This window comes from Xiphophorus maculatus, chromosome 2 (assembly GCF_002775205.1).
Source record: "Xiphophorus maculatus strain JP 163 A chromosome 2, X_maculatus-5.0-male, whole genome shotgun sequence".
NCBI lineage: Eukaryota > Metazoa > Chordata > Actinopteri > Cyprinodontiformes > Poeciliidae > Xiphophorus > Xiphophorus maculatus.
In genome coordinates, this window is record NC_036444.1 from 6389290 (window position 1) to 6413348 (window position 24059).

A 24059-nucleotide genomic window follows, 5' to 3' on the forward strand; every position below is an offset into this window, starting at 1 on the left:
TAGCCAATAGTTGATATTTGTCATTTTTTATACACGGGACTCAGTAAAACTTCACTTTGAGGTTTAATTTCAGATGCATTTAATTTTCCATTGACGAAAATATGCAACAAACCAACAAATGAAGAAAAGCAGAGACAGGCTCTGCTGCACAACTCGACCAAATGCAGCTATTACTACTTTTTCCAGCAGGTGGCGCCACAGACCCAGCTGTTCCATCATTATTCATGGAGAAATTAAAACCTTCATACAAATAGAGTGAAAAGTATCGGTTCTATTATGGGTTTTCTTCAGTTCTTCCTTTTTTACCACAATTATTTCAGATCATTAAACAATTTAGATTTTTAATGATCAAATTGCCAAATTTATTAAGCCAAAACAGCAATTCAAACCATCTTGAACATTTATTAAATCATAAATTAACTAAAATTAACCACCTTTTTTCATCCGTTCACTGACCACACCCAGGTCTAAATACCACCAGACCCATTAAACTAATAAATCACCACAATTGAGCTTCTCTGACAACATGAAGGAGACTAAAAGGTCACACATATTGCTTAATGAGACTCAAAACTAGCAAAGGACTTCAGAGAAAATAATGTACTAGCAACAGAAACACCTGGTGGTGGCAGTATGATGGCCTGGGGCTGCTTCAGAATATGGTCAGCCTGCAGCAGTTGATGAATTATAAATTGCGTTTAGTTACTTTCTTACATAGTTTGTTTGGATATAAAACACCAGTCAGTTGGTTTTTCAAAATGGTGTCTTCTGTTGAGTTTTTATCACCCAATCGGTCTAAACTTAGTCACAATACAATAATACTGCAACTAAAAATTAAACAAAAGTATGAAAAAACAAAAACTGCTACTATAACTGAAAACTAAGCTAAAACTAATCAATACTTAGTATTAATATTAATAATAGTAACTAATAAAAACGAACTGAATTTGACAAACAAAAAGTCACAACAAAATAAAACTAAACTATAACAAAAAATACAGCTATTATAAACGTGATGAAGACCCAACACTGCAGATGAATCTATCAAAGCAACATGGACTTTTATTTCACCTCAGCAGAACCGCAGGCTGATCAGCTACATCTCACGCAACGCAATTATTCATGCAAACAAGGCCCAACAAGGTATGGAGGGCTAAGCCCACATTACACATAACAAATCCACAAAAACAACATGTGCAGAAAATATGCAGTACAACCTGATTCTCTCCATGGTTGAAAAATACTTTATCCAAAACACAAAGATAAGTAATTTGATATAAATGGATTATTTACAGATACAAAGCAAAAGAAGGAAGTGAAAACATTAGAGTACAAATTGGCGAAGGAACGAGTTCCCACACCCTGGGTTGAATGCCCAGCAGTGAACACAAGCAGGAGAAAAACTAACAAAATCACTTAAAGTTGAGCTCAATTAAGTTATATAGTTTTATATAAATATTAAGTTTTATAAAGAACCAGTCTTGTTTTATTAGTCACGCTTTCACAACACCTCTGTGTTTGTTTGTCTCTCAACAACATGCCTCCTTTTAGAGCACTTTGCATCTTTCCGTTCCAAACACCGACATTTACCTAAAGGTAATCTAGGAATGCAAATAAGTTTTGCGGTTGAAAAATTAAAATGAAACAAAACAGGAATAAAGGTACAATTCTAGCAGAAAAACTTGGCCACGCCACCAAGAAGGAGCTTCTGTTTTCTGCTCACGGTAAAATAATTTATTTCTACAATGCAAATATGAAGAATGAATAATTAGTCAAATATCTATATATGTGTGTTTGTACTTATGTGAGTAACTTTGATAACCAGGTAGCATGTTGACTACAGAATATTCCTGGGTTTGAACAGATTGTCTTGTTCTTTTTCTTTAAAATGAATGGGGAGATTTAATTTCACATGCTTCAAGCAACAGCTGATAAATTATACAAATTATAAATAAACTAAACATTAAAAAATTATACATTGCACATCTTTTATGATTTCTGTAGACGTTTATATGGAGATGGTCCAGGTTTTGCAGCTACAGCTTCAACTCTTCTTCAGACCGACCACAAGGTTTTAGGTGAGCAACACACCCATCAGACCTTGAAGACGCCATCAGAAGAAAAACTGTTTTTACCCATAAAACACAATAAGATGATGATGATAGCACTTTATGGTTTAACCTGTCTAAAAGTTTCTCTGAAATTGTATTTTGTCTTTTGGGGAAACTTTTCACATCTTTTTCTTTGTTAATCTTGAGATATTTGCATAGCACTTAGAGGAAAGTGAGATCCACAAAATGCTAGTTTGGTTTTTGTGTTAAATTCCCCTATTGAATATGGATCAGTAACATATTAAATAATTTAGGCACTTTTTTTCTATTTTGATTAAGCAGTGGATTGGTTAGTAATGTAACTCCTCCTTCACTGTAATGCTTATAAAAAGCTCAGGTACCTGAATCTTCAGGAGAACTTGAAAGTCCTTTACATCTTTTTTCCCTTTTGGTTTCACAGTTGATTATTTGTTTGGATCTACAATATTCATTTCCAACTTCAGATTGGTTTGATTTGTTCTGCTGAAGACATTGAAGAGTTTTACTCTTGTATTTTTGTTGCTTCTGGTCTTTATCTTGACTCAACCCATCAGGTAAATATACTTGCTTAATTTTAATGAGTCCGTTTTTAGGATCCTGAGTGATTTTTGTATCTGTAAATGCTGCAGGGCTGACAAAAGAGTTTCAGTCTAACATCTTAAATTCACATTAGAAGGCGGACATGTGATTGGCAATATTTTGCATGAATGACATGTACAGATAACCTAAAATGTCAAAAATATATTTAGTTTTCTTGCATAATCAGGACCATAACCTTCTACAGCATACCTTGCTGAGGCATTTAGAGAGCTGTGCTTAACTGAAAACCTGAAAATCTCAACAAAGAGAATCAACTGAAGCTTTTAACTACAGTTTCACACCAGCAGATTCTTTACTCATCTATCAAGCCCACATCTTTCCGTCCAACATGAAAATACAACCTTCTTTTAAATCTTCGTTTCACCTTTATTTGCCTGTCCATCTTGTCTTCGCTATGAAGCTTACCGGAATCGCCTGTTCTGTAAACAACCGTCTTCCACTGCAAAGGGGGAAGTGCCAAGCCGAAAGAGGCGGGCAGGCGGCCATTAATGTTAGATATTTGGAAGGTGGCCAGCACAGACTGAACGGATTTGTTCACTTCCTCTGCTGCCTTTGCTAAAACTACAGGCGGACTACAGTTCTAAAACAGAAGCAGAAAATCAATGTCATCCTTCACAACTTCTCCGTCTGTTCGCTGATTGGCCCTGTGGAAAATCTACTGGAGAAATCCAAGTGAATGGGAGAAAGCCCATGCTGTCGGTGAAGTGATGTGTTATGGGAAAGCAATAGCCGGCGTTCCTGTTGGTGTGAACGTTTTAAATAAAAATAACAAACATAGCTGTGATTTTTTACAGATTTTTCTACATGTCAATGCATCAGCAGGTTGTTTCAGCAAATTACAAGGTTCTGTAAAAACATTAGAAAATGTAATTTGTACTTTTGAATACTTGAGTAGATTTAAATGCATATTCAATAGTATTTTCAAAAGTCAGTACTTAAGTATTTTAACTTTAATCTTTACTTGTAGCTGAATAATATTTGATTATGAGTATCAATACATTCACATGAAGTGAATGTGTATTGTACTAGAACTGAGTACTTTGTCCACTACTGTCATAGTAACAGTAACATAGTAACCTGGAGGGGTTATACTGGGAGGCAGAGAGGTCTGGGGATTTCTTAAACTGGTGCCCCTCCAGCCCAGTTTCAGTCAAGAAGTAAAGGATGGACGAATCTTTCTCTTCTCACAAACAGTATCTTTTCTTCTCCCTTTTTGTCAAACTGAGCACATTTTAACTCATGAATAAAGATGCATGCAGAGCATTTACCATGAAAAGAAACAAGTATTAAAACATTGTAAATTACACTTGGGTATACATTGATAAAATTATATCTATTGCTTCAATAATTTCACTTCTCTCTCTGTGTGTTTCCCAATTATAGAGCTAACTATGGATTTCAAGAACAACTGGATTTCCAAACTGAAAGGAGAATTTTCCAAAAGCCCAGTAGCAACAACTCTAAGCTTTGGACTGATCCAGATGGCGTTTGAGAAACTGGTGGAAGTAGATTTCGAATGCCCCTGTGACTCTAGATACAATCATTTACATTCTTTGACATGTTTCATTGTTCCACCAATCGTAGTCTTTTTACTAATGTTTGCCATTAAATGTCACTGTAAACCACTTAGAACATTTGACTGTAAATCATGTATTAAATCAGTCTGTAAGGCCGTTAGTATCACCATTATTTCAGCCACAATATGGTTGATAATTGTGTTTTTTGATGGTCGTTATTACGCCTGTGCAAAGACCAGCTGGACGGGAACCTACGAAACGATTACAAAGGATGAACCTCTGAAATGGTGTAAACCAGACACAAACAACTCCAACTCATCTCATGAGCTACTGGACAAAACCCAGCTGTGGTATTCTGAGTCGCAGGTAAGAAACAAATTAGATTTGCACAAACTAATCAGCTTAAATCACAGGTGCCCAAGTCCAGTCTTCAATAACTATCACCCTGTAGCTTTTATATTCCTCCTCTAACACACCTGGATCATATGAGTGGCTCATTAGCAGTATTTTCAGAGCTGTGACAGAAGTCAGCTGTAACTCATCCTCTAAATCAGAAGCAGGGATGCAGGTTGGCAGCTTTCGAGGACTGGCCTTGGGTACTTTGTTGTGCTATTGAAATATGATTTTTACATTTGTTTCTCCATTTTGTCTGCTTTTTAGTTCATTGGATTCTGGATAATATTAGGGTTGGCGGGTTTTTGTGTGCTCTGTTCGCTTGGCTCCCGGTGCTCATCCAGTTCTGATGAAAATGATGGAACTTCAAGAAATGAGAGAAACGACGTGGCTTCTGCACCTGTCTGAAGCAAAAACATTAAAAGAAATCATATGTGAATGTCTAATTACATAGGACAAGTCATGTGTGGTTAAGAATATAAAACATTTCTGACTGAAGCAACTTTTACGACTGTAAGAAATGCCAGCAGGGATGTGCACAGATAGATACTAAGCGTGTTTTGGACCATCCGGTGTTTTCATACTTTGATAGTCCTGTGGACTCGTTTTAAATGGGGGCCAAAGTTGCAACATTTGTTAAATTTTTAGCTCATGTGAATCACTTTCACACTGCACTGCGTCAAACGATCCAAACGAATTGAGAAAACCAGTTCCCCTTCTCGCCTGTGGCGGCGCTGCACCAAAAACAATTGAAGGAAACAGAAACAGAAAAACCTCAGAAGAAGACATGAGCAACTTCTTTCTTTGAGAGATCTAACAAACTGAATACATTTCACTACTTGGTGGAAGATTATATTTTACAAATTATGTTTAAAATTCATAACATATTACCAGTAACCTCCAAAAAAACAAACTCAGAAGTAATCAAAAGCATTTATTTTTATTGAATAAATATGTAGAATATATGGAATAAAACCAAGGAAATATGTAAAAAAAAATTATAATATGCTATTAAAATAAATATTTAGTTTATATTTTAGGAAATGTAATTTTTTATGTTTAAACTATCATGTGACATGTTAATATTATATGAATAAAATGTATAAAAATTGAATATGCTTCCTTATTACCGCTAAAACTTTGTTGAGCTTAATATACTAGAAGACAAGAAAATCCATTTATAATTGGTAATATAATAACTTAATTTTTTCAAGGTGTTGCAAGATTAGAGCAACTGGTTCATTGTATTTAATGTGTTTTCTGTATTTCTATTCATTTCACTCAGTCTTCAATGTGAAGGAGTCACAGCAATAAAGAAGGTAAGGTAATTATTGTCAAACATGATAAACAGCTCTAATAAAATTTAACAATAGGAGTATAATGCTGGAACACTAAACACATTTAAATACAAATCATTTTTATTTGTTTATTTCTGTCATTAGTTAAATTTTTACAGTGCATATGTTCTTTTTTCTGTTTCATATTAAGCCAAGTGTTTGTTTTTAAACTATAGAATAGCTTTCAAAGCCAAATTTCTTACTAAAATGAACTAATTTTAGCCATTTGTCGTTTTTATACCCAGCACTCTATTGTGAGGTTTCATTTTACATGCACTTAATTTTCCGTTGAAGAAAATATGCAACAAACCAACAAATGAGGGATAAGCAGCAGGTTCTGCTGCACAACTCGACCAAATGCAGCGATTTCTATTTTATTCCAGCAGGTGGCGCCATAGTCCCAGCTGTTCCATTATTATTTATGCAGCAATTAAAACCTTCGTACAAATAGAAAAGTATCGGTTCTATCATAGTTTTTCTTCAGTTCCTCCTTTTTTACCACAATTATTTCAGATCATAAAACAAGTTCAGACAAATTATGACTTCATTCATTAAGCCTGACCATCTTATTCCTTTATTAAATTATAAATTAACAAAAAGTAAGCACATTTGTTCATCCTTTTCACTGACCACACCCAGGTCTTATTACTACCAGACCCATTCAACTAATAAATCATCTCAATGGAGCTTGTCTGACAACACGAAGGAGACTGAAAGATCACATATTCCTTAATGAGATTCAAAACTAACAAAGGACTTCAGAGAAAAATAACATAATCACAACAGACACACATGGTGGTGGCAGCATGATGGCCTGGGGTTGCATGGCTAAAACTACAACTAATGAAAACTAAACAACTAAATAAGAACAAATTAAAATTAACTGAATTAGACAAAAAAAGTCACAACAAAATAAAACTAAACTATAATGAAAAATCCAAAACTATTATAACACTGCACAAGACCTGACATTACAGATGAAGCTATGAAAGCAACCGGGCTCAGCAGAACCACAGGCTGATCAGCTACATGTGACCCAATGCAATTATTCATGCAAAACGAGGCCCAGACAAATATGGACTGTTTCCTTCTTCCTCCAAACACGGGAGGCTGAAATGTCAAAGGGTTTGAGTTTGTACTAATCTCATCACAGCATCTTTATGTGACTGATGTTTACAAAGCTGAACATCTGGATGATGAATATGTTAATATGTCTTCACACTGGTTTATTCAGGGGAATATTTAGTTATTTTTGATTGCAGAGATCAGATCCACCAATAATGTAAATAAACCTTTTCAAAAATAAACAATACAATCAAGTTATACATGAAACTGGAGCATTTTCTGATGATCGCCATGAAATACTTCACTACTAAAATAAATCAACCATAAATACATCATAAAATGGTTTGTTTACAAGTACAATGTAAAAGAAGAAAAGGAAAAAACGAGGGGAAACTTCAGCGAATGGATGAATTTCCACAACCGGAGTGTAGACCCAAATTCCCAGCAGGAGAAAAAGTAAGTTTTGTGTCATTTAAAAAAGTATTTATTAAGTGTTTATTGTTAAATTAATTTAAATCTTTATTTTAATCAGTCATGTTTTCTAATCTCCCCTCAGATTTTGTTCATGACACCAGCCTCATGTTGGTTTTTCAGTTCACTGAAGTACAAGCTTCCTTTCAAAGCTCTTTGCATGTTTTCCTTTACAAGCACAAATATTTCCTTAACACTGATCTCGAAAGCAAATATGTTCTGTTGCTAAAAAATTTAAATGATACCAAATGGACATTTCCAACCACTTCAGATTTTGATACTGGTTTATTTTCTGCTTACGGTAAATAATTTTACAATGCAAACTTGATTTTATGAAGATCAAACTGCCTAGTTTTGACTTTGAAACCAGGTAGCACAGGGAATATTAAATATCCCTGATATTTGTTTTGGTTGCTCAGGCTGATTTAGGACATTTTTGTGCTTCCCACTGGAGACAACATCAGCTCTGAATGGATCCAAACGCAATTTAAAAACTCTGACCAAGGTTTTATTGGTCTGATTTGGCAAAGGTTTGAAACAGCTGACCTTTGTGTTCATGATCACATGATTTTTCACCCAGACATTACAGACTCCATCAGAGGGAAAACAGTTAATGATAGCTCCATATGGTTCATCCTGTTTAAGATGTTTAATTTGATCATTTTCAGCTTTTGCTTCAGTTTTCTTTCAAAATCTATTTTGTCTGTTTTGGAAACTTTTCACATTTCTTTCTCTTTTTTTGTTAAAACATTTTGAACCTTTACATAGTTGCATCCACAACGTTTTCCAAAATGCTACTTTGTGTTTTGTGTTAAATTCTATTGACTATATTGGGCCAATATATTGAATAGGTTTTATCTAAACACTTTTTTCTATCTTGTTTAAGCAGTGGATTGGTTAGCGATGTAACTCCTCCTTCGTTGTCCTACTAATAAAAGGACAGGTGCGCCTACTTTAATCTTTTTGTGCTTTTGCTTCCACAGTTGGCTTTATTTGTTTTGAACTTCTGTTTTAATTTTTTACTTACTGGATCAACCTCAAATTGGTTTATTTTGTTCATCTGAAGACATTGAAAATTTTTATTTTGTATTTTTGTTGCTGTTCTTCATCTTTATCTTGAGTCACACCATCAGGTAAATATAGTTTCTTGATTTAAACTGGTCAAATGTTGGATTCCTGAGTGATGTTTGGGAAAACGGCTTAGAAGTGACAAAAGGGAATCAGTCTAGGACGGTTAAATTCATATCAAAAGGTCGACTTGTGATAAGATATTTTGTACAATTTACATGCATAGATAGGGCAGATAACCTGAAATATTCTCTTTTTTTTGCTTGCTTTTTTCCGTATAATCAGGAAAATACATCAGAGCAACAACAGTTCTTTATGTGGTTGTATTCAAGTCCAACCAAGAAGATTTATCAATAAAGACACAAGGAAGTAAAGTGAGTTTTATTATGTTTTATTGGGATTTTACTTGAAAAACCACCAGAGCAAGGTAGCATATAAAGTGAAATGAAGACCAAACATGCTTTCTAAAACACAATATATATTTACAGTGTGCAACACACATGTATTCAGCCACTTTAACTCTGAAAGTATTTCATTTCTAAAATGTTCTTTTTGTGATCAGCAGGCTTGAAACCTTTGCCTCTGTTTCTGATATAGAGAAATGTTTCTGATTGTGTATTCAGATTGTCTGGATGGACTTTGTGGATTCAATTTTATTTTTTTTTAAATTAATTTCTTTATTTTTTGCTATGTGATTTAAGAGAAACATAAAAACAGTGCAGGTGACCATAACAGCAGGAACTAACAGAATATATTTGCATGAACCAGTTCCTTGTTTACAACGTCAAATTTTCTGTTTTCCAATAACTGTACAAATTATTCCCTATCACTATGGTAACATACCATAGTGAGGAGAGAGTTGAGTAAACAAAGTTTCCATTTTCCAGTCAGTTTCCCATCTGTCACATTTGCATAGGAGCAGATCTCTTTACACTAAACCTGAAATTAGCTTCTACGGACTGAAATCAACATCTGGAAAAGCTGTGCAGCTCGGTGAAAGTCAGTTATCACTTTCCCAGAAAGGGACTTTCTGTCTTACTGTGGCCTCCATAACCCAGAGTCAGACTCTTCTTGCTAGCAGTGTATTTATTTTCTTAACTGCAGTTAATGTTCCTTTCCTTTTTGTCGAGCTTGTTTTAACACATGGATGAAAAGACAGTTAATTGTCCACAGTAGGTGTAAATGCATTTTAGATACCAGTTGCCAATATTGCTTTTGCTAGGCTTGTCACAATAAACAATAAGTCAATTAATTGCATGATAAATTACAACAAATTCAATTTCCATTTGTACGATTTAATGTTCTCTTTTTCTACCAACAACTGGATGACAAAAGTCTCCAGTCTGGCGCCTTGGGCTCAACTAGCCCTTTTTTGAAGGACAATTTTGCTTAAAGAGACTTCATAATTAATTTTATTTGTTGTTTTTGGTTAAAATTCTTTATTTATTTCAGATATTTAAAATGTCTTCCAGTTCCAGTGTTAAATGTTTTTTAGAATTTAAAGTTTATTGATCTTTAAGAATGTGTTCTTGCATTATTATGCCATCACCATTATATTACTCGAAAACTATCTCAACACATTGTCGTTTATCGCAATAACTTCTGGGACAAATTATCGTTCAGCGTAATTTGTTATTGAGACAAACCCAGTTATTGCTTCTCCTGATTTAATTTTTTTCTGTGTTTTCCCCGTTATAGACTATGGATCCAACTATGGACCTGAGAAATAACTGGATGTCTAAACTGAAAGAAGAATTTTCCAGAAGTTCAGTGGCATCTACTTTAAGCTTTGTATTGATCCAGTTGGTGTTGGAGAAACTGGTGGAAACTGAGTTTTCATGCCCTTGTGACTCTAAATACAACTATTTACATACTTCAGTATGTTTCATTGTTCCACCATTTATAGTCTTTTCTCTAATGTATGTCTCTGCATGTCACTGTAAACTCTTTGACGCCTTGAAACTCGGCATTATTCCAGCTGGAGTATGGTTGGTAATAGTGTTCCTTGATGGTCGTTATTACGCCTGTGCAATGACCGATTGGTCAGGGAAGTATGAAATGATTGTGAACGCTGAACCTCAGAAATGGTGTCAACCATTAAACCCCAACTCATCTCAGGAGCTACTGGCCAAAACCCAGTTCCTGTATTCTGAATCGCAGGTAAGATATAAGGACGTTTTCCTGAGATTTGCACAAATGATGAGGAGTTTTTACTGCGAATGAAATCTAATTTTTAACATTTGTTTCTCTTTTTCCCTGTTTTTTTTAGTTCTTTGGATTCCTGGCAGCGTTTTTGTTGACATTTGTTTATATTTTATGTTTGATCATCTCTTCCTTGTTCTCATACTGCTGTCCAAACATGGACAGAATGACCATATTCCTTCTTTCCATTTTTATCGTTCCATTGTCTACTTATTGTTTAGTTCTACGGATTTTTGACTCTATTTTGGTTGCCTGTTCATGTGGTTTGGTTTGTCTGGCCCTGATGTTCGCAGGTAAACTCACAGAGGACTGAAGAGTTTAATAACTAACAGGATGTACTCAGGGCCGGCCCAAGCCTCCATGGGGCCCTGAGCGAAATTTGGTTGAGGGGCCCTCTACTTCTGCTAACAATGTGGATGCTGGAATCAACAGACGATTAGATCATTCACACACCTGATATAAACTTTTTGCATCTTTGATGGAGCTGTTTGCATTATACCCTATGCATGTATAGTATAGGATACATTTATCAGCCAGTTGATTTCTGGGTTAATTGTGGGGGATCATGATCGGAAGATACTTACATGTGAAGCCCATCTTATCCACTGATCTTATTTTCGTCAGCAAAGGTTTAAAAATCAGCCTCTGTTCTCTTCTGCTCTGCAGTGAAAGTTTGACTGACCAGGTCAGGTCTGAACATTTACAGTTAACAATATCCACCCCGCTGTTGCCAACTCAGCAACTTTCTTGCTACATTTAGCAACATTTCAGACAAAAAAAAATTGGTATCGGCCACAATAAAAATCAGCAGGTCAGGCTCTTTAAAGATCAGTAACCAGAAAACTGCAATCAGTGCAGCTCTACACACATATTCATGACATTCTTTGATTAATTAAATAAATTTCTCTTAAGCATAACTCCAATACCTAAAAATGTCATTTACAGCAAGTGAGTTTTTCTTCCCTGAGAATGTGGGCCGGTACCGGTACCGGTCCACATTCTCAGGGTTGATTCTGAGCCTAGAAATGCCGGGTTGATTCTGAAATGATTTTAACAGAAGTTTCACATAACTTAGAAGTTGATGTAAAAATATTGTTTGTTTTAGCCACATAAATGATAAGCAGCAAACAACATATCACCAACTACAGCATAGAGCAGCTCATTGATGTAGCAGCCATGTAGCCTGATGGAAACCATTTTGCTGGACTATATCAAACATTGAGAAGTTTTAATTATTGTTATTAAACATGCCATTTTGAAGCCAAAAAACCTCAGAAATATACAGAGCCAACTAGGAGAATCAACTCATTTAAAGTTTAAACTGAGCTTCACACAAAGAGCCTAGCATAAATGTTTGGCTGTTGAACTGGACCGCTCCAGGTCGCTATCAAGCTAGTTTTCTATTAGCAGCTTCACAAATCTTTTTTATAAACATTACATTACGAAGACATATTAAAACAAACCTTTATCTTGGCTTTTTTCTATTCTTCCTCTTTCCTCCCTCCCTGAAGGATAAGTCCTTTTTTGAGAAATTGTTTTGCTAACTTATCTTCTACCGGAGCTTTGGACGTTTGGATGCGCTCTGCACCGCAGCTCATATTACCAGCAAAGCATGCGGTACCTACCGCGGCCACCAGGGGACCCCAAGAGCATTTTTTTTCTTTTTGTCCATAAAATAATTTCTACATACATTATCAAATATATTATTGTAAAAACAAATCACTTCATGAGGAAATTGTTTTTGTTATTATAATGACATTGAAATCGTTACTAAAAAAAAAAAAAAATCGGCTCTACTGAGGGGGCCCCTTGGTGGCCCTAAGCGGCTGCTTGGTTTGCTTATGCCTTAGGCCGGCCCTGCTCAGAACTAGAACCAAATATGGAGAAACAGCATTCAGCTTCTATGTACCACAACAAACTTTCAGAAAACTGCAAAACAGCCGAAACACCGAGTTAAATTAAATCTAGAGTTTCTTTGATTAGCAGTAAGTTGAACATTGATCAACATATTTGATGTTTGATAATGACATTTGACAAAATGTGATGTTTATTGCTCATTTCATAATTGGTAACTCTGCGACGTTTCCTGATGTAAAGCACTTTGAACGGCTCTCAGCAGTGAAGGGAGGCCTTGAGAATAATCCTATGGCATCAAACATTGGCTTTGCACTGATCCTTCTCTGCTTTGAGAAAATTGTAGAGTTGGAGTTTGTTTGTCCCTGTCAGTCGAAACTGAATGTTATCTCTGCGTTATCATTTTTAGTAGCTCCAGCATTGATTGTCTTTATGCTCATGCTTAAAACTGAAAGTCCGTGTAAATCATGTGTGCAAAATGTCCTTGGTGGTGTAGTTCCTGCTGTAACATGGTGTATAATACTGTTAATAGATGGTCGTTATTATTCCTGTTTTTGGACCAACTGGTCAGGATACTATGAACTTAGTGAGAGTGAGACTGCTTCCCCTCTGAAATGGTGTAAACCATTTAATTTATCTCATGGAGAAGAGATCCAGACTCTGGAGTGGTACTCCAAGTCACAGGTAAGAGCTAGTTTCTACTTGTTTTACATTCATCAGCATATACACAGCTGTTAAACATTGACATTATTTTTACATGCATTTTCTTGATGTGTTTATTTAAAAGGTCATTGGACTCTGGGTTGCAGTTGGTCTCACTCTAGTTTTTAAGCTCTATTTGCTCTGTATGTCCTTTTGCTGCAAACATCAAGAAAGAACAGACAATGTAGATCCCTCTGAAGACATCCCTCTAGAGGTGCAGAACAGAGAATGACAGAAATTCAGAAAACAATCACATTTGGTGGGAGGACTACCAATTTGAACAATCAGACATAATGCAGAAAATCTAGAGTAACGTTAAAATATCTTCCAATTATTCAAGTGCTATGGCAGATAATAAAACATTTGTAAGATATACTAAATTTACTTCTAGTTATAACAAAACAATGTCTTTACTTTCAAAATGTTATGTTAAATGGTTTGTTAGAATATTAATGCATGATATTTCTTGTTTAGATCATTTATTGTATTATACATTCTAACTGTTATTTTTTGTTTCTTAAACATATTTACATTATATTCTGTATAATTTTGAAATCATCATATTCAAGTCCAAGGTGTTATTTCCCTGTTACAGAGACTCTTTTCCGTGTGTCTAGCTTGATGCTTTGGGTGTGGCTTCATGTTGAACCTGAGCATACAGCTAAACAAGTCTACTTATTCAAATCCTCCATTGTTTCGGGAAAGATTGAAATTTAATCATGTTTATTTTTTTATTTTCATTTTCCAAGTTGCAGGACACCAGCTTTAGATAACCTTCGCCTCCACTCTCACTTTTCTAAATAAAATTCATTGCAACAAATTGCTCTTTCTAAATTAATTAAAATAAGAGTCTACCTATTTGTGTTCTGTGAAGGCATCAAGCGTTTAGTAGAGAACATTAGACATCAAGCGGCATCACAAAACCTGAACAACTTTGAGGGTTTATAGTTAAAAAAAACCTCACTTAACAAAAACAAATAAACTCCACTAAACAGGTCATTTACATTTTAGCAACACAGTCTGTCTTTTCTGTTCATCTCTCATTAGTTGATCCAAGTTTAACTAGGGAAACAATGTTTCTTTGCAGAGAAACAAGACATGTAAGTGAAAATACATACATTTTCATCCTGTGTCTTAAGCTGGGATGCATCAGTGTTGCAAAAAAATTGTTTTTTCAATAGCCTGCTTGTTGTGTTCATATCTTTTTTAATTCAAAAATCATTTCAGTCTTAATAAGGTAAAGTAAGTAAAGAAAAAGCAGTGGATTGGCTAGTTGGACAACTCCTCCTTCAGCATCTCCTCTGATAAATAACATGAAGGTTAGACTGAATACACTCACTTAAAGGATTCTTTATATTTTCTGACACACTTTTCTGATAAATAGCTTTCATTTGTTTCTTGGACTTGTAGTTTAAAATATTTCATAATAAGTTGCGTTTGAAAATTTAGCATTAGAATTCCAGGTGGATTCCAGGTAGATTCCAGGTGGATTCCAGGTAGATTCCAGAGATGCGCATTGCAGCAGCTGTTCTTCCAGGGCCGGCCCAAGGTAATAAGGGGCCTTAGACAGAACCCCCTCCCTCCGGAACCCGTCCTACTAAGAGCCTCAGCATCGCTAACATGTTTAAATATCGATCAGGTGAATCTGTGAGAGGGAGACCAGGTTTATTGGCCGAGTTTAAAATCAATCACTGATTATTGGTTATTTGCTGTGATGTATTTGTGAACAAACCCAATTCAAACACAAAGATTACATCATATTGTAGCCATGGTAACACAACAATCAAACTATCAAGATAATTCTTTAAACTTTTACAAAGTAAACATCCTAATTAAATCATAATGTACTATTTATTTTTCTCAGCTGAATGCATTAAATAAAGTTTAATAACATTGTCATTTTCTATAAATGATGCTACAGGTTTAGATCTATGGTCTGTGTTACAATTAGACTATTTCTAGGGGCCCCTGAATGTCTGGAGGCCCCTGAATGGCCCCTACCAGCAGCTACTGAGTTTTCTTTGCCTTTATATCTCAGTCTTATAATTCTAGATCTAGAGGTTTAACATCAAACTATTATATAGAGTTAACCCCCTTGAGCTTTGTGATCTATAAATCAGCCTGCAGCCAGGTTGTTCTAGAGGTTAAATAGATATTATTAGGGCTTAATTAGTAAAATGGCAGCAATTTTGCTTATTTCATAACTTTATAACCTTTAACCTTCTCTCCTCTGGTCTAGTTAACAGCTACAGTCTCAGATCAGCTCAGCCCTCCAGGACTGTCAGCAGCAGAAACAGAAACTTTATACCTGTTGGGGAAAATATAGATTATATTTGCTTTGCATTTCCCTGCATGATGGCAATGATATAGTAGGATCCAATTAAATTCTTGATTAATATGGGTTGTTGCTGTGTTGTTGTATTGTGTTTTTGTTCAATGTGCCCCTTTTTAAAATTTGAGCCCCTGCCCCTCCAAAGGTCTCTGCACGGCCCTGTATATGCACCAAAACCAAAACCACTGTTTCCTGTTTTTTTCACACCTAAGGGCGTCATGCTTTTGCAGCATGAGGTGTGAACTTCAATTCTGCTACGAAAGCATCGTCTTCTGATGCTGCTTTTGTAGCCGCAGTTACCTGCCTGGCCCATAAGTGTTACACTGTGACTGTTTTGGTGAATGTGTATTGAAATATGGATTTCTTTGACCAAATTGGTATCAATGTTGCTCATTCTGTCATCATTAGTGGTGTAACAAACACTCAAGCAGATGATGAGATCATCAATCATTTACATAGTTATGGTGGAATTAAGGTTTTTACTGTTACTGCACGTGAGAGTCCATTTTATAAAAACCTGGTCATTGAATTTATTAATTCTGCAGATTTGGATAAGCTAGAATCGTTTTTACCATATGTTTATCCATCTCAGGCTGCAGAAGATGTTATATTTGTTGTTAAATTACTTTCAAGAGAGTGCCCTGCCACAGCCACAGTGGACACCACCCTACCTCCCGATTACCTCCATGAACTGAAACGTATTTCCCAGCAGAGTGGACAATCATTTGATGACGTTTTGAGAGGAGTTTTTGAACAAATAAGTGCTCATTTAGGAATGGCGGCTACCGGAGGGGAGCCTGATGAGGATGATGAAGGGGATGGTGATGAGGAGGATATTGTTGAAGTACTTACCACTGAAAGAGAGTCCAGTCAGACTCAGCCATCTACTCTTCCCTCAAACCAATCAGATCAGTCCACCACCTACCAGCAGGGACCACAAACTCAACCAAATCCAGCTACAAATGTGGGGTCGAGAATTTCCCTCTCGGGGAATGATCTGAATCCTTCTGGGGTTCAAAGGGTTGTTGTTGAACACATTGTGCGCAGAGATGATGTAAATCTTCAACCTCTGTCTTCATTTAGACTACGTACCTTTTCAGGAAGACTTCCAAAACCTCAGCATGAGGTAGATTATGAATCCTGGAGGTCTCAAATAGACGTTTTTAATGCAGATCCAAGTCTTACACCTTTACATGTTACAAGGCACATTTTGGAAGGTTTACTCCCTCCAGCTGCTGACCTAGTAAAAGGTTTGGGGCCTGATTCCCTACCTGCAACATTTTTGCAGGTACTTGATTCTGCATATGCCACTGTTGAGGACGGAGAAGAATTGCTTGCAAAATTTTTAAACATGCTTCAGGACCCTGGGGAATGACCATCTTCTTATCTGCAGAGACTCCAGTTGGCTCTCAGCACAGTGGTGAAGCGTGGTGAGATTCTCGCAGAAGAAATAGACAAATATTTGTTAAAACAATTTTGTAGAGGTTGCTGGGATAACAGCATGATAAACAAACTGCAACTAGAAAAGAAAAAAGACCAACCACCTCCCTTCTCAGAGCTTTTATTAACACTTAGAACAGAAGAAGACGGACAGTTGGCAAAAGAGATGTTAATGAAAAAACATATTCCATCAGTCAAACATTGTGTCAATGTACAAGCTCACACTACCAGTGCATGCTCATGTGGCCATCTATCAGACTCAGGTGCTATTGACGACTTGAGGAAGCAAATGCTGAAGCTGCAGAGTCAAATGTCAGCCTGGTTGTCTAAAGACTCCAATTCTGCTAAACCAGAAAAAACACCTCTGAAAAAACAGGAACCAAAAACTGGCCAAACCAATAGTAGGCCAAAGTCTTGGTTCTGCTTCAAGTGTGGACCGGATGGTCACATTTCTCCCAACTGTTCCAGTCAGCCAAATTCCAGCCTGGTTGAAGAAAAACGCCACCAGCTTAAACACAAACAGCAGTCCTGGGAGAAAAGTAAACCATCAAACTAGAAGCAGTTCTTACTGAGGGACAAGTGGGAGCTGCAACCAGTGAATATCCCCACACCAAAGACTCATCTTCATATTTTTCATTACCTAAAGGATTAGTGGGAACAAGAAGTACTGGCGAGGTGAAGATTAAAGGGATCAATTTTCATTGTCTCTTGGACACAGGTTCCCAAGTCACCACAATTTCACATTCCTTCTATAACACCCATCTATCAGATCACAAAATAAAACCAATAAATGATCTTTTGGAGATAGACGGTGCAAATGGTCAGAGGGTGCCTTATATTGGATATGTGGAACTCTGTTTGACATTTCCCCTTGTGTTCCTAGGAGAAGAGATGGACATAAAGACCTTGGCCTTGGTTGTTCCAGACCTGCGATCATCACAACCCCCTGTTCTGATTGGCACCAACACTTTGGATGTCGTGTATAACCAATGCTGTCAGTCACAGTCTGAGTTCCATCCTGTGCCTTTTGGATATAGAGCAGTGCATAAAATTTTGGAGATAAAGCAAAAAATACCAACCGATGACTATCATGGCATTCTAAAAATGCAGTCATCCATCCCACAGGTTGTTCCTGCTCAGAAGACTGCTGTGTTGGATGCTTTTCTCATTTGCGACCACGTCAGCCACCAACTCGTCTGCAGTATTCAACACTTGGCCATCCACTTCTGCAGAGCATCCAGGCCCTGTTTCAAGGACTCAGCACAATCTTTACATCTGCTCTGGAACTGGGTGAGACCTCTGTGACCTCTACATCATGTGACAGTATGGTGTGTCACCAGCCGGTTGCATGTACGAGGCCGAACATGAGTTCAGGGGGGGAACCTGTAACCTGCAATTAGTCAAGGACTTTTATTTTTCGATTCTGTTCATTACTTTCATGGACAGAATTTCTAGGCACAGCCAAGGTGTTGAGGGGATCCGATTTGGTGGCCTTAGGATCTCGTCTCTGCTTTTTGCAGACGATGTGGTCCTACTGGCCTCATCAGGTCATGATCTGCAGCTCTCGCTGGAGCGGTTCGCAGCCGAGTGTGAAGCGGCCGGGATGGGGATCAGTGCCTCCAAATCCGAGGCCATGGTCTTGAGCCGGAAAAGGGTAGAGTGCCTTCTCCGGGTCAAGGGGGGTGTCCTGCCCCAGGTGGAGGAGTTCAAGTATCTCGGGATCTTGTTCACGAATGAGGGAAGAAGGGAGCGGGAGATCGACAGGCGGATTGGCGCAGCGTCTGCTGTCAAGCGGGCGCTGTACCGGTCCGTCATGGTGAAGAGAGAGCTGAGCCAAAAAGCGAAGCTCTCGATTTACCAGTCGATCTACGTTCCCACCCTCATCTATGGTCATGAGCTTTGGGTCATGACCGAAAGAACGAGATCGCGGATACAAGCGGCCGAAATGGGTTTTCTCTGTAGGGTGGCTGGGCTCTCCCTTAGAGATAGGGTGAGAAGCTCAGTCATCCGGGAGGGACTCAGAGTAGAGCCGCTGCTCCTTCACATCGAGAGGAGCCAGTTGAGGTGGCTCGGGCATCTGGTCAGGATGCCTCCTGGACGCCTCCCTGGTGAGGTGTTCCGGGCACGTCCCACCGGGAGGAGGCCCCGGGGAAGACCCAGGACACGCTGGAGGGACTATGTCTCTCGGCTGGCCTGGGAACGCCTCGGGATTCCCCCGGAAGAGCTGGAACAAGTGGCTGGGGAGAGGGAAGTCTGGGCCTCCCTTCTGAAGCTGCTACCCCCGCGACCCGACCTCGGATAAGCGGAAGAAGATGGATGGATGGATGGATGGACTTTTATTTTTGTGGGCCCACTTCCTGTGTTGCCCCAAATTCTGCCAGCTTCATTAAAGCCAGCGAGCAGTTTAAAGATCCTCACCTGTTTCCACTGTGATTGTGGCTTTTGATTGGCGTCTTCCTCACAAATTCATCCAAGTCTTTGAACCTACTGATTTGATTGCCTAGTGAGTTTGTTATTTGATAGCAGTATTGCTTTTACATGTGAAATTTTTGCTCGATTGCTCATTGGAGCGTTGTTTTATTAGAATAATTATTGCTGCTTACCTGGACAGCCACCGGGATTCTGTCAGAGCTGATTGTGGCTCAGTACGCCCCACTCTCTTTGAGAAGGTAACTTGCTGCTGAATTTTGTGCGTGTTCTGACACGTTTATATTGATGCTGAGGCCGTGAAGCTTAAAACTGATCAGAACAGAATGTAGCTACACTTAAGTTTGATATTGCGCAGTATATTTATTTAACTTATTTTTTTCTTTCTCTCACTCTGCTTGAATATTTGACAATTCATTTATTTAATTTTTCTTGACTGATATTTTGGAAGTGCACTTTAACTTTAAATTGATTAGCTTGAAATGTGATTGATACTCTTTTTGTTTTACTTTATTTAAAGTATGGTTAATTTAACCTGATTATTGAAATGTTTATGTCTAATTATTAGGAATCTAATTATTGTATTTGCATTTAATATGCATAAACGAAATGCCTAAATTTAATAATTATTTCTTTTGTATTTTATTTTTGTATATAATTGTTGTTTTTTGATAAAACACTTAATGGGTTTTCTGACCTTTTAGATCGTTTCCCCCCCTGTCAGATCAGATCCTCATCTGGATCTGAAGATGGCGAGCTAGAAAAAGGACTATGGACTTCATGATTTTGGAATTAATTTATTCTGAGTCAATCATCTTGTCTCTCATCGTGCTGCTGTGATTGTCTATTTTTATTCAAATAACTTAATGTATATGCACCAAAACCAAAACCACTGTTTCCTGTTTTTTTCACACCTCAAGCTCCTTAAGGTGCTTGAGGGAGCATCAGAAAGACACTCTTCTGATGCTGCGTATGTAGCTGGAGTTAACTGCCTAGCCCATAAGTGTTACACACTCCATAAAGAAGGAGCTTTTTAACTTCAGATTTTGTCACTGGTTTTTGGGCTGACGGTAAAAACTATTTTTCTACAATGCAAACTTAATTTTATGAAAAACTAAATGGTCAAGTTTTAACTTTGATAACCATGGAACAGTATGAAGTTAGTGTTTTATTTTGTTTGATTAAAGGAGAGGATTGTTAGTGGAGGTATAGTTGATGTTTTTAACTCTGTCATTAACTGTGTTGTTGTTAAGAGCAGATATAATCTCAAACATCTCTGTTTGTCATAATTTTTCTCTTGCTGGTTATGTTTTGTTTCATTGGAAACATAAATTATCTCATAGTGATGTTAGATCATTAAACACGTGTTGTTCATATTTTGAGAAATAAAATAACCTAAAAGTGGCTAAAGCTAAAAGTTAATAACTTCTTTTGTTTTGTTTTTTTCTTTCTGCAGAGATGGATGTAGCAACAGCAACACAATTTCTCTCAGCAGTGAAGGGACAGCTTGAGAATAATCCTCTAGCATCAAACATTGGCTTTGCACTGATCCTTCTCTGCTTTGAGAAAATTGTAGAGTTGGAGTTTGTTTGTCCCTGTCAGTCGAAACTGAATGCTGTCTCTGCGTTATCATTTTTCTTAGCTCCAGCATTGATTGTCTTTATGCTCATGCTTAAAACTGAAAGTCCGTGTAAATCATGTGTACAAAATGTCCTTGGTGGTGTAGTTCCTGCTGTAACATGGTGTATAATACTGTTAATAGATGGACGTTATTATTCCTGTTTTTGGACCAACTGGTCAGGATACTATGAACTTAGTGAGAGTGAGACTGCTTCCCCTCTGAAATGGTGTAAACCATTTAATTTATCTCATGGAGAAGAGATCCAGACTCTGGAGTGGTACTCCAAGTCACAGGTAAGAGCTAGTTTCTACTTGTTTTACATTCATCAGCAGCTGTTAAACATTGACATTATTTTTACATGCATTTTCTTGATGTGTTTTTTTAAAAGGTCATTGGACTCTGGGTTGCATTTGGTCTCACTCTAGTTTTTAAGCTCTATTTGCTCTGTATGTCCTTCTGCTGCAAACATCAAGAAAGAACAGACAATGTAGATCCCTCTGAAGACATCCCTCTAGAGGTGCAGAACAGAGAATGACAGAAATTAAGAAAACAATCACATTTCAGGGGAGGTTGGACTACCAATTTGAACAGTCAGACATAATGCAGAAAATCTAGAGTAACGTTAAAATATCTTCCAGTTGAAGGCAAACAATTGTTTAAGTGCTATGGCGGATAATAAAACATTTGTAAGATATACTAAATTTACTTCTAGTTATAACAAAACAATGTCTTTACTTTCAAAATGTTATGTTAAATGGTTTGTTAGAATATTAATGCATGATATTTCTTGTTTAGATCATTTATTGTATTATACATTCTAACTGTTATTTTTTGTTTCTTAAACATATTTACATTATATTCTGTATAATTTTGAAATCATCATATTCAAGTCAAAGGTGTTATTTCCCTGTTACAGAGACTCTTTTCCGTGTGTCTAGCTTGATGCGTTGGGTGTGGCTTCGTGTTGAACCTGAGCATACAGCTAAACAAGTCTACTTATTCATATTCTCCATTGTTTTGGGAAAGATTGAAATTTATTCATGTTTATTTCGTTATTTTCATTTTCCAAGTTGTATAACACCAGTGTAACAGAGAGGAAGGTGTGTATGTATGTATATGTGAATTTTGCCCATAATAATAATAATAATAGTGTGTATGTGTTTGTAATGAGATTTTTGAACCATGTGTTTGGAGCCACCTAGTGGTGTGATGAGTGACTGCAATGGGTCCTCCTGGCGCTCTCTCGGCTTCCCCGCCAGGATCCTGAGGAACTGCTGGTGGAGGTGCAAGAGAGGCAGCTCTTCGCTATTTCTTTTAGGGTCATATTTTTCTAGTTCAACAATTAACGAAATACTGTAAGATTATTTAACAATTGTAAATATCATTTATAAAGTTTTCTCGTGGTTGGGCTGGAAAAATGTGACCCTATGAGTGGGAGCTGCGCCAGTTGGTGTTTGTGGCTGACTGCTCGGTCACGACGCTAACTGTGTCTTTTGTTTTTCAGCTGTTGGACCACTTGCATGCAGTCAGTCACATTGTGAGAATTTCATTTTATATCGCACTAGGTGGGTTCAAAGTATAAAGTTATGAATATATATATATATATATTTAGAAAAAAAATGTTTTGTGAATGTAACTGTTAACTGCTCTGGCAGCTGTCTGTTATTTTACTGTTTGATTCATGGAATGAGAATGTTTTGTTTTGAGGAATTGTTAACTGTTTTATTGTTTAAACTATATGATCACATCTAAAAAAGAGAAAAATGAAGAATTCTGAGGAATGCTATTGGACCACTTGCGTGCAGTCACATTGTGAGAGTTTTATTTTATATCACACTAGGTGCGATATAAAATAGCAAGCAAGGCTACACTGGTGCTGTGACAAGCGAGAAGGGTTACACCAGCTTTAGATAACCTTCGCCTTCACTCTCACTTTTCTAAATGAAATTCATTGCAACAAATTGCTCTTTCTAAATTAATTAAAATAAGAGTCTACCTATTTGTGTTCTGTGAAGGCATCAAGCGTTTAGTAGAGAACATTAGACATCAAGCGGCATCACAAAACCTGAACAACTATGAGGGTTTATAGTTAAACAAACCTCACTTAACAAAAACAAATAAACTCCACTAAACAGGTCATTTACATTTTAGCAACACAGTCTGTCTTTTCTGTTCATCTCTCATTAGTTGATCCAAGTTTAACTAGGGAAACAATGTTTCTTTGCAGAGAAACAAGACATGTAAGTGAAAATACATACATTTTCATCCTGTGTCGTAAGCTGGGATGCATCAGTGTTGCAAAAAAATTGTTTTTTCAATAGCCTGCTTGTTGTGTTCATATCTTTTTTAATTCAAAAATCATTTCAGTCTTAATAAGGTAAAGTAAAGAAAAAGCAGTTGTACAACTCCTCCTTCAGCATCTCCTCTGATAAATAACATGAAGGTTAGACTGAATACACACTTAAAGGATTCTTTATATTTTCTGACACACTTTTCTGATAAATAGTTTTCATTTGTTTCTTGGACTTGTAGTTTAAAATATTTCATAATAAGTTGCGTTTTAAAATTTAGCAATCAAATCGGGGGGAAAAAACTATCTGAAAGGAAAATCACCTCAGTAGAATCAGACTGCTTTTAGGACATTTTGTTCCAACGTCATGCAACGGTTACCCAACCGGTGGCTAGCATTTATGCTAGCGGCAGTTAACAGTAACTTCAGGCCTTTATAGTAATTTCTAAAAACGGTATCAATATCCGAGACTCACCTGTCAAAACAGAAATTGCAATGTTAGTAGTGATTTCGCAGCGATGTTGTGATGCTCCGATATTCACACTTCCACAGCTTATGTCAGTACAGGTGATAAGAGAGTAGCCGCTCCTTATCTTCTTCAGCATAAGGTTTGGAATCCAGTTTCTCCTTCACTAGCCACTACTGCCATC

The 24059-nt window shown here is 37.0% G+C and overlaps 2 long non-coding RNA genes across 3 annotated transcripts; both read left to right on the forward strand.

Annotated features, from left to right (window-relative positions):
• Positions 1-8515: 8515 nt before the first annotated feature.
• LOC111605877 lies at positions 8516-11395 on the forward strand. Of its 2 annotated transcripts, XR_002751882.1 has the most exons (4): positions 8516-8606; positions 8827-8915; positions 10240-10701; positions 10811-11395. It is a non-coding gene; the product is annotated as an uncharacterized LOC111605877 (long non-coding RNA). The 2 variants fall into 2 exon arrangements; XR_002751881.1 differs by lacking the exon at positions 8827-8915.
• Positions 11396-20416: 9021 nt separating this feature from the next.
• LOC111610308 lies at positions 20417-23118 on the forward strand. Its single transcript, XR_002753582.1, has 3 exons — positions 20417-20568; positions 20955-21412; positions 21508-23118. It is a non-coding gene; the product is annotated as an uncharacterized LOC111610308 (long non-coding RNA).
• The last annotated feature ends 941 nt before the right edge of the window (positions 23119-24059 follow it).